Genomic DNA, 12149 nt, shown 5'->3' on the forward strand with positions numbered 1-12149 from the left:
TGCAGTCAAAACTGTGTCAGTGTTCTAGTGCCAGGAGAGATACTGAACATAAATGGTCTGTTTCATTTGCTGTAGTATAAAGGAAGACATTTAAAATAAATAAATCTTGGCCTTCTTGCTTTGACTCATTTTTTCTTTCTCCCTCTGAGCTTGCAGTTTCTCTTTTTCCCAGATATTTTTGGCTTTTGACCCGGTATGGCTTCCAGGCTTGGATTTTGGACTGGCTTAGATCAGTATAATGTCTGCTTACCTGAATTTGACTTGGCACAATTATATGTTTTTGACCTTGGCCCTACCATAAGAGTGCCTGTTTTCTTGCTGACCACCCAGTGTAGTCTGTTGGCTCAACAATTAAAACTGGCCTTGTCTGAACCAAGATTTTTTTATCTGTTGTGCCCCTGCATTCCAGGGGCACAGAACACAACTGCACACTAAGAATATATGGAAACTTTTCTGAAGGTATGTCATGCCTAATATTAGGCTATACCCATTCATGTATTTTGACTCATAGTAACTATTTCGACTTTGTTTTTGGTAAATCTGTTCTTTTCACGGCAGCGATTGATAACAGCCTAATTATTCCAAGCTGTGAATGCACTAATTCAGGCTTGCTAGGCAATAGTTTACCCAGTAGTTAGAAAGATGGTGAATGGACTAAAGGCTTATTTGAGACTGGAAATGAAATTTGAAATGAGCTCATCCTGCTTCCTCCCCCTGTTTTTTCCAGCATTGCACTGGGCTGAATCAAAATGTTCAGGTTCTGCTTACACCTTTGCCTTCAGACTTAAGTACTGTACCTGTCAGTTGGATCCCAGGGACACATTATGCTGCTCGTGTGACATGCAGCTCAGCTCTGCTTGTATAAAACATCCAGAAAAGTGTTTTGAGGCAGGGAGACCCAGAGAGGCTTGAAACCCTTGGTGCCTCGAACTCTTAAAGCAACATTCAGTTAAATAATTGTGCGTGATCAGGGATTATTAGGACTATGGGGCTTTTCCCTTTGCATAAAAGGTGATGAGAAAGCCCATCTGCCTGCAACGCTAGAGAGCTGTTGCCAAACAAAGCAGGCTATTCTGGGTTAGATTGAGAAATTGTTTAGCCTCAAGTAAGGCAGAGAGCCATAACTGACACACTTTTGGCAGAACAGCTACTTGTCAGAGGAGAGACAACAACTTAAAAAATAATAATCTTGCAATTACTTCTTGCAGCTAATGTTTAACATGTGGGAGGTGGAGGACCAGAGAAAATGAGCAGTTTGAGAAAGCCTTTCTCCTTTGCAAGCACTCCTTTCTGAGATGGGCCTTCCTTCCTTCCTTCCTTCCTTCCTTCCTTCCTTCCTTCCTTCCTTCCTTCCTTTCCAGGTGGGGTGGGGGTTAACAACCATATTAAAACAACCAACAAATAAATTACAATAAAAAGGAACAAACAATTAGTAAATCCAGTAAAACGATCAAGAATAAGAACAAGTTACATAGACCCGGCCATTGTGCAATCATTACATAATGACAGGTAGGTCTTAGCACAGGACTGGAATGCTAATAAATATTCTGCCAGGCACATCTCAGGAGAGGGAGGCACTTTGAAAGTCGAGGTGCCACCACAAATAACTTTAGTTTCCATAATATACAAGGAGAGGCTCGCTGCATGTCAGAAGAGCAGAGCAATGTATAACCAGACTGTAAGACACAATGCAAAAATGGAAGGCTTTATCTTTAAGCCCACCGTTTTTTGTTCCTTAGGGGACAAACTGGGGTTCTCTTGTAAGTTCGGTGCATGACCATATTCCAAAAGGCATCTGAATTCTGCCTTTTAAGAGCTCTGTGGAAGCTTCAGGTTTCACAGGTGCAGTTTTTGCTCATCACCGTTTTGCATCGATGGGCGAGATACAGCTGCCAGATATTGCTCTGCTAGTATTGCTTGTGTTCATTTATGTGACATAGTTACCTGAAGCAGGCCGACTTTTCTCTTCTCTTTGTCCCTTGTCAGAAGATGAAGAAAATAAGCCAGTCTGAAAAACTTAGCTTGTGTTAGCATGCGTGATGAATGATATAATATAAAATGCCAACGCAAATCCCATCATTGCATAAATCAGAACATTTGTTAATTCATCTGGTTGTCAAGGATGGGCCGGGAGAGCGATAGGTCTGAGTTCTGAATGATATTTTGCACACAGTGCCCTGAAATGAGGAAATCTGGCTTGTCAGATTTGCGAAAGACGTGTCATCAAAAGGTGCCTACAGCAGTAAGGAAAATAATAGCCAAAGCAAGGTGCGAACAGGCCAGCTTGCATCCAGGGTGCAGGGTGGCAGCAGGCTAAATAATTCATAGTGCATAATTTAATCAGTGAATAGAAGTCAGAAGTTTCAAATTTGGATGCAGAAGGAGAGTGCGGGGTTTCATGCACAGACAGCTCTGGGTTCTATTTGATTTTCTAAAATAGTTTTGTTACCATGTGTCAGTGAGAGAGGATTGCTTTTGGTACTCATAGTTTTCCTTTTCCGTTTATGTCAGGAGTGGCCTTCCAAATGTTGTTGGTTTGCCAGTCCCATCATCCATGGCCAATGGCTGGGACATGAATAGATGACTTCCACACTGTCCCTAAAGGAGACCCTGAGGTCAATCAAGGTGCCCCATGGTTTCATCCTCAGAGCCAGTGTGACATAGTGCGTGAACTGTTGGTTCAAATCTCCACTCACTGTTTACGGGCTTTGTTTGTTTGTTTAGTCATTTAGTCGTGTCCGACTCTTTGTGACCCCATGGACCAGAGCACGCCAGGCACTCCTGTCTTCCACTGCCTCCCGCAGTTTGGTCAGACTCATGTTTGTGGCTTCGAGAACACTGTCCAACCATCTCGTCCTCTGTCGTCCCCTTCTCCTTGTGCCCTCCATCTTTCCCAACATCAGGGTCTTTCCCAGGGAGTCTTCTCTTCTCATGAGGTGGCCAAAGTATTGGAGCCTCAGCTTCACAATCTGTCCTTCCAGTGACCACTCAGGGCTGATTTCTTTAAGAATGGATGTGTTTGATCTTCTTGCAGTCCATGGGACTCTCAAGAGTCTCCTCCAGCACCATAATTCAAAAGCATCAATTCTTCGGCGATCTGCCTTCTTTATGGTCCAGCTCTCACTTCCATACATCACTACTGGGAAAACCATAGCTTTTACTATACGGACCTTTGTTGGCAACCTTTGTTTACGGGCTTGGGACTATGCAAATGACCAGTTCTTAAAGATGTATACTTACTGCCAATCCATCATTGAGCCCAATTCAAGTGCTGAAGTATGTACAAAGTTTTAAACAGCTTAGGACCTAGCTACCGGAAGGAAATACTCAGCCTATACTGCCAAGCTTATGACTTGAGATATGTTGGGTCATGGTGGTCATTCCTTCATCTAACACAAACCTTGATATCAGGACATATAATAAAACCTTCTTGGTCGCAGCACCCCAGCTGTGGAACACCCTCTGCTCCTGCCAACATCATGCTAGCACTAACATTGTCTGGTTTTTGGCACCAACTGAAAACATTCTCCCACTGCTAGGCTTTTGGAGTGACAGTGGGCCTGTTTGCTGAAGTGGAACAAACCATAGTTTTATTGAACTGAACGTTGTGATTTTTAATCTTGTGTATAAAATGTGATTTTATAGATTTGTATATTGAGAGCTGCCCTTGAAGCATGGTATAAATACTACTACTACTACTACTACTACTATTACTACTGGGATGTGGGTGGCGCTGTGAGCCTAGGACTTGCCAATCAGAAGGTCAGCGGTTCTAATCCCCGCGATGGGGTGAGCTCCCATTGCTTGGTCCCTGCTCCTGCCAACCTAGCAGTTCGAAAGCATGTCAAAGTGCAAGTAGATAAATAGGTACCACTCTGGCAGGAAGGTAAACAGCGTTTCCGAGCGCTGTTCTGGTTCACCAAAAGCGGCTTAGTCATGCTGGCCACATGACCCGGAAGCTGTACGCCGGCTCCCTCAGTCAATAAAGCAAGATGAACGCCACAACTCCAGAGTCAGCCACGACTGGACCTCATTGTCAGGGGTCCCTTTACCTTTACTACTACTACTACTTTTAAATAAAATGGGTCCTGAGGATCTCACCTATGGATTTGCTCTAATCTCAGGCACAAGTCATGCACAAGATTCCACACTTTATCTTCCACAGAACCCCAGTGTTCCCAGGAGCATAGTTTGAAAACCACTAATCTATGAGATGCTTTTAACAGAATAAGTTGTCTCATATGGAGAAGCTCAGCTTAGAAGCAGAATCTAGGGAAGCAATGTGTGGGGGGCTATCCTGGAGAGGAATACAATGGATTTTGAGATACCTGTGCTCCACTAATGGCAGTCCAAGCAATCGCTGTTGAAAAACAGACAGTGTTGGTCTGTAAATCCAAAGGGAGAATTAGGTTGACATCCATCTCTCCCTGCTTTGTATTTCTAACATTAAAGGTCAATCCTATACTTTTAAGTATATGCATGTAAGTGTAAACGTGTGCATGAACTTAATTCACTTCAGAGGAATTTCCAGTGATGCTGACTGTCAGTCTGATGCAGAGAGAAATGGTGTTGATGGCACTATGAACTGTCACTCTGAAGTAAGCAAGGTTTAAAGTATCTGCTTCTGCTTTAGTGTTATTAGCAGGGTTGTAAATGTTTAATGGGATGCAATCACTGATTTTAGAGGATCTCTTCTTTACAGGTTCCTTGTTCCTTTTTTTCTTTTTTGCCGCTTACTTGTAGATAACCAAATCCTTTTCTTTATTGCTAGGCATAAGCCGTAAAGGCTTTACAGGTGGACTCAAACACGTTTTGTTAACCCAGTCTCGTAAATGGATCAACATATGTTCTGAATCTGATTATGTGCTGTGAAAGACGCCCTTGCCAAATGCAGCACTTTTTGGCAGTTGACAAACTCTGCATCAAATCAACCCTCAAGCTTTTTGCTCTTGGGTTTTCTACATTGGTAACCTGAGAAATAGCATCTGTAACAATGGGACTTGCCACCGCACTATTCTTTACCCCTCTGGAAAAGTTCTATGACACACCTACTGATCCAGGAGAGCTGTTGCCAATCAGTGTAGACAATACTCAGCTAAATGGGCCAATGGCCTGACTGATTCTAAGGCAGCTTCCTATAGACTCCCACAACCTAGTTCCCTCTAGATGCGTTGGACTCCAACTCCCATCAACCCTAGCCAGCAAGGCCATGCTCCGAGCTGCCCCATCATCTTACAGGTGAGCTGGCTGAGGCTTATGGGAGTTGTACTCTCAAACATCTGGAGAGCACCACGTTGCTGAAGGCTGCTATGGACAAAAACAGAGGGGCATTCACTAGAACAGATGCAGCAGCATCATGTGTGAAGCAAATAGGGCAGGTCAGTGGGGACTCGCTACCAACAGATGAGCCATTATTTGTTTTGACATGGGCAAGGCCTTCTTAAAAGACAGCAGTTGAGATGATGATCCCCACACTTGGCTTTTGATATGAACTTTTTATGAGTCACAAAACTGTTGTGCGTGGTGCAGGACAGGGTGGTGGTATGTGGCCTCAGGGCCATTTGTGCCAGTCCATTGAGCCACAAAATGGTTTTCACCAAGAAACTGAAGCAGAATTTTTCAGTGAGAAAATACTGATTTCTCTGGGCTCTGCTTTCTCTGGACTACTGAGTAGATGTGCTAGCAGGAGCCAGCAGAACGAGTTCCACTAGTATAATGGAACTTCCCCCTGGAGAACCCCCTGAACTACACACTGGGATATGGGAGAAGAGGGGACATTGTTCCATTAGGTGATCTGAAATACCTGCAATGATAAAACAATTGGAAGAGTGTGATGTTAAATTCTTCCCTCTGAATCAGAAGTTGCTCTTGGTAGAACAGTCTTTTTTTTTTAAATAATATTTATTACTTTTCCAACAGTTTAAACACTACAAAAAAATAAAAATAAACAATACAATACAATACAAAAACAGTACATAACACTAACACATCAAACTAACAAAACAAAACAAAAACAGCTCTTGGTAGAACAGTCATTCATGTGAGTGCCCTGGACATGAGCTTATTCTGAATTACCAACAAGAAGGTGAATACATTTTCTTTGGGTGGGGAGAGTGGTTAAAAATATTTACGTGTTACACATTAAAAATAAACAGGCTTTAGTACTTCTTTGTGATCCAAAGTGCTCAAAATTTTCAGACCATATCTTTGCACAATGGAATGCATTTTGGAAAATTAAAGAAAAACATTGTGTGGAGAAGATAAAAGTCAAGCTGTAAGAAAGACCAGAACAGCTTGTTTATTTAACCTACGGTAGCTTTAGATTCTATGGATTTCGGGTTTATGTAAGTTTGTAGTCATATCAGAAAAGTCTGTAGAAAATTTGTAGTCATATCAAAAGTCTTTGAGCTTTTAACACAATATGCCTGCTGTCTCATGTAAGAAGGAGCCTCTAGATTTGCTTTGTATTCTGCTTCTGGTGATATCCTTTTGTGAAATTTCCCAGAGAAATTTGAATAGCCTTAGCAAATCTTTTCCATTGCCTCAAAATGCATCAGGTGTTTTGCCTGATGAGAATTGACCCTTACAATAACATCAGATTTAGACAAAGTTCTACTGGCCACTCTAAACTGGCCTTTGGCCTGCTCCATGGGTGCTCTTAATTTGCATGTGCAGTGTCCGTGGAGGCTCTATGGGCACATAGGTGACGTATTGCAGACAGCTGTTCTCCATGTTACAACAGATAGCCATGCCCATAAAGATTACAGTGGTACCTCGGGTTACAAACACTTCGGGTTACAGACTCTGCTAACCTGGAAGTAGTACCTCGGGTTAAGAACTTTACCTCAGGATGAGAACAGAAATTGCATTCTGGCGGCAGCAGGAGGTCCCATTAGCTAAAGTGGTACCTCAGGTTAAGAACGGACCTCCGGAATGAATTAAGTTCATAACCAGAGGTACCACTGTACTGTGTGCTGGCTTATACTGAATCACTCCATTTGTCCATCAAACTCAGTATTGTCCACATTGACAGGCAGCATCTCTCCACGATTTCAGACAGGACATTCCAAGCCCTACCAGCAAATTCCAGGGACTGAACCTGGGACTTCCTGTGTGCAAATTATATAATCTACTCCCGTGCTGTGGCCCTTCTGCCCAAGCCTCTGTGTGTCAAAGCTTATACTTCGTCAGGGCATACTATAGTAAAGTCCTTTTACATACAGCAAATATTGGAGGGTTTTTTGTTTGGCTTTTGCACAAAGGTTTCCATTGCTTCCCCCTCCCTCTACCGCACTGCACAACAACTCCAATCAAAGGGGTATGTGGAAGAGTTGTTAACATTGGTTTCTTGGCTTACGTGGCTAAGGGAATGATTTTTAATCTCTCAAGTGTTAAAACCTACATTTCTTTTATCCTTCCAGATAAAACTAGCACCCTGATGCAGTTTTGCTCACAGATAAGAGAGCAATATTATGCTTTCTGTCTTAATTCAAGTGTATTTCACACTCAGATACGAGATAGAAGGAAATGCATACCTCACTTTCCTCTTTGCTGATGCCTAGGGATCCCCCCTCCCCAACTCAATATTTTAAAAGCTTGCAAAATCCATGGTGTGTTTGCATAGCAAAATCTGCAGAACCAAACTATAATCCTTCAATTTATAGGAACTGCCAGGTCAGCTAAAACTCTTGCTGTCTTCACCAGTTTCTGCATTGCAACAAATATAATCTTTCATGCTGAATTAGACTTTAGAAAGCAAGCAAGTGGCATAAGTCTTGGTTCATCTCATGCTCACTCCTGGTTTTTATTCTGTAGTCTAGGTGGACTTTCTCATCCCAGGGCACGAGTCAGCTAATAGCACACAGCCCATGTATTGTTTTATCTTTTAAGCAGAAGGGACAGCATGTTACTTTCTTCTGAAAGTATGCAAGCTTTATTCCATATTCATCACCCCTGCTTTTGCTCTTACTTAAGCGTGTTTGCCCTTTTTCAAAATTTTCTGAATACGGAAAGCATGTCCCTGAGACTGTGTAGAGTAACTTGGAAGCAATATTAAAGAGCCTTCATTGCATAGAAGTGGAAGGCAAACCTATCAGATTTGCAGTTTGTGAAATAAAACACAGACTGAAAAGCAGTCATTCTTCAAAATTCGCAGTACTCCGAATTTTGCAATGCAGTTCAAAGGGCCTTACCAATTCAGATATCATAAAAGCATGTAAACTCACAGTATCAAGCAATTCCTAAAAGAACACTAATAGAAGTACAGAATTAAAATGCCAAGCTAAGAAACAACTAACTAACAATTTTTTTACAGTAAATAAATAAAACAAAATAGTGACAATTCAGAAAACAGTGATTATAATGGGAGCAAAAGAGGATACTTGGCCAAATGCACTCCTAAAAAGCTGTTGTTGGTTTTTTTTAATGCAAATGTATACAGCGGTACCTCTGGTTGCGAATGGGATCCATTCCAGAGCCCCGTTCGCAACATGAGCAGAACACAACCCGCGTCTGTGCATCTGTGCGTGCGCTGGTTGCGATTCGCCGCTTCTGCACATGACGTCACTTTGCGAGTCTGTGCATGCGTGAGCAGCGAAACCTGGAAGTAACCCTTTCCGGTACTTCTGGGTCACCGCGGGACGTATCCTGAAAGAATGTAACATGAAGTGGACGTAACAAGAGGTATGACTGTAAAAGCACAATGTCTGACCAGTCTCACTTGGCAGGTGCTGCTGCAGAAAAGGCTATGCAGGTTATCTATAAGTGGATGGGGAAGGCGGTACAGTTCTCTCAAGTGTCTATGCCGCCTCTGAATGTACAGACTATGCTTCCTGTTGGAAAGCACTGCTGTGCTGGAAATGTTCTGCGTGTGAAAAGCATATAGAAAGCGAGGAGCCTTTTGCGTGTCGAGGTCCCCAGGTCCACCCCAATAACTCACACATCACACAGAAATTTTTGTTTAAGATTTTTGGCATAATTTTGACCACAACTTTATTAAAATACAAATTTGTGAGTGGTTGCGTAGGCATTGGTTGCGACTATCTGCCCCCACCATGGGGGACAAACTGACATTCCGCATGATGCGAAAGTCAGAATGGGGGAATACACTTGGGGGTTACGCGGAGCAGGGAACCTGCCCTCACCCCAAATGCAGCCAGGAGCTCTTGCAGTGGCCCAAGCCCCCTTGACAGGGTGGACAAGCAATAGTTAGCTCCCAATTCCTTTAACGAAATCCCTTGCAGCAGCAGCATTAGAGGGGCAGGCACAGCCAATCCATGCCCCTCAACCAACCAAACCATAAACCAATGCCTAACCGCGAACCTTACAAGTTGTGACGATTTGCTATGCAGTAGGCAAAAACCAAATGGCCCCAGCCAATCAGCCAGATGGACAAAATTCCTACCAGGCCCCCGCTCCAAAGCAGACGACCCCATGACAGGCATAGCAAGGTCAAAGCGAACAACCCTATTCTAGGGAGGGAGGGACGGGCAATCCGATGCACGGGCGAAAAGAGGAAGCCCTAGCCTCGTGCAAGGAGTTATAGTATTTCTGGCTGTCAATCAATAAATGGCAACATTAACTTCTTTCCAACAACAAGGGAAGCCCCAATCGCATCAGTGGCCAACGATAAATTAGCCCGCCCCCCCAACTTTGGAGTGTCCTGGCGGCCCCCACCGCAACACGTGCTCTCCATGAAGGAGAACACGCTTTGTCTTACACAAGAGGCATTCCCGATTCAGAGAGATGGTTATGTGGACTTCCTTTTAGACAAGCAACACACACGTATACTTTCTGAGGTGGTGCTGTCATGTGGAGGACTGTGCCATCGCCTCACGCAGGCACTTTCATTGGCTCTGAAGCACATGGCACAGCATCAGCATGAATCTCCAAGATTTGAACACGAAGCATTTCTGGAATGTGAAGAAACCAAGCCAAAATGGTCGCTTAACAGAAGAGCAGCTTTAGTTTTGAAGAACAATTCATAACAGCAGCATGTCTCACTGCCTCAGTTGGACACAGCACCACCTATAGTTCAAGCAGCAGTATTACAATTAAGTCTACATCACAGCACGTATTTCTAGAAAAATGATAAATTAAGTCTAGGACTGGGATGGGGAACCAGAGTCCCTTCAGATGTTACTGGATCCCCAAGTCCTACCTTCCCTGTTGGCCATGTTGGCTGGACCTGTTGGGAATTGCTGTGCAAGAGAAGAAATATATAAATTTAGACACAGGGAGTCCTATTATGCCCTGCTGTATAACTCTCTGAAAGCGCAGGCAGTTTACACCAGGTATGAATTTGGTGTTGGATATTATGCTAACTATATACGGTGTGCTTGCCGCCTTCTTTTTCTGAGATGATGTTTTATTTAAATGGTATTGTCGGGAATAATGTTTGTGTTTGTTAGGGCTGAAATGACATAACCTCTGAGTATGTTTCTCCCCCCCCCCCGCCCACTTCAGTCCATATTGATGGTTTCAGCTGAACAGATGGAAGTGGAAATGCAAAGCTAGTCCCTCAAGTCATTTCTTGTGCCATTTCAGCCGTAGCAACATCAGAACCTGCTCAAATTGTTTCCAATATTGCCTTTTAAAATTGGATTTCAATTTTCTAGTCTGTCTGAGCACACCTGTGCACACCAGAAATAAGATTCCCTCTCCCTTCCCTTTGAAAAGTAAAAACCCTGTTATGTTAAAACAATCTGTTTTCTGGTGTTTAGTCTCCGGGAGTTAGTTAGATAGTACCTGGGATGCGAGAGCAGAAATTTAAGCATAATGCAGAATGTTAGGAGTAATGCATACATGGAAACTCCATTAAAATGTCCACTCTTTCCGGAACAACACATTTATTCCACTTGCGGTGGGAAACCTATGGCCCACCAATGGTCAGGGATGATAATTTGCTTATTTCCTCACTTGTTTATATTTGTAGTCCTGCCTTCATTCTACGTATCTCAGGGTGATGGACAAAACAAAGTAAGATAGCAAACAGTTTTTTTTTAAAAAAAGCATCAGTAATATATCTGACCATAAGCGGAATCGACACTCAAAATATATTTTGGACTAGAGCCCTCTTCAGACATTCAGTCTGAACATGTGAGGGGAGAAAGTGCTAGAGGACAGGCAGGAATGCACCCCACTTACAATATCTCCATGCATGTCAATAAAAACATCCGTTTGAACAGGGATCAATAAGTTGTTTTTTTTTCTGGCATTGCTGGCTATGGTGAATTAAGAAGTGTGAGGCAAAATATTGTTTAAAATTTGATAGAATGGTTATGAATGATATGTTCTTGGGTTTATAAGTGGATAACAGGGAAAGGTGAAGGTCATCTCTAATAAATTAAAAATCATGTGTTTGTGGCATGGGGGTTGTGGGTTTGTTCTGCTCTTGTTCTTATGATGCATTTTATGTTTTTATTTTGTCTTTCTATGCTGTGAGATCTTTAGATGAAGTGTGGTACACAAGTTTAATATAATAATAATAATAATAATAATAATAATAATAATAATATCAGCCATGCTTCTTCACTCCTAACCTTCACACCTTTAGTGTGGCCTTTCAAGTGCATGCAGGTGAAATGTTAAGCCAAATGTATTCAGAAGCCCTCTTCAGACCTTTCTGCTCCACATAGGAGAGTTGAGGTGGAGTGGACTCACTGAGCATTTGGGGGGGGGGGCTGTGATTGCACCCCTAGTCTCTTGCACACTTTTGCCCTCTTGTGTTTAGGCTGAACACTTGAAGAAAGCATAGATCTCAAACTCTTGAGATGTGTTGACAGTAGTGGATAGACAAGGGGGTATTTGACTGGACTCTTATGACTGGAATCCTTATTATTTCATTCTCTCCCGCCCCCAATCCTCTCTTTTACATCAATAGAGAATAACTAAATCTCACACTTTTCAGCTGTGTGAAATCACAGTTTAAGAGCGGACCTTTACTATGGTCCAATGACAACTCAAGCACAAGACTCGTCAATACAGACAAAGTGTCCACGTCTGGTTGCAAGTCTTCAGGTGTTACCCCGTCAGGTGATTGCCATGCAGGTGTAAACTTGTTCATTGGCTGTGTGTGGAAGGTGAGGTCCTTTGAAGCTCCTGACCAATAGCCAGAGAGACAGCTGAATGCAGCGAGGATCAGTGAAGAC

At 42.9% G+C, this 12149-nt stretch overlaps 1 long non-coding RNA gene across 6 annotated transcripts in view; it reads left to right on the forward strand.

Moving 5' to 3' along the window:
- Window positions 1–263: 263 nt before the first annotated feature.
- Window positions 264–12149, forward strand: part of LOC308473638 — a 503626-nt gene continuing 491740 nt past the window's right edge. For all 6 annotated transcript variants that reach the window (XR_013984124.1, XR_013984125.1, XR_013984126.1 and 3 more), the window contains exon 1: window positions 264–459. This is a non-coding gene — a long non-coding RNA (uncharacterized lncRNA). The remainder of the gene's footprint in view (window positions 460–12149) is intronic.

The sequence above is a fragment of the Podarcis pityusensis genome (genome assembly GCF_964106645.2).
Source record: "Podarcis pityusensis genome assembly, chromosome: 3".
Classification (NCBI taxonomy): domain Eukaryota; kingdom Metazoa; phylum Chordata; class Lepidosauria; order Squamata; family Lacertidae; genus Podarcis; species Podarcis pityusensis.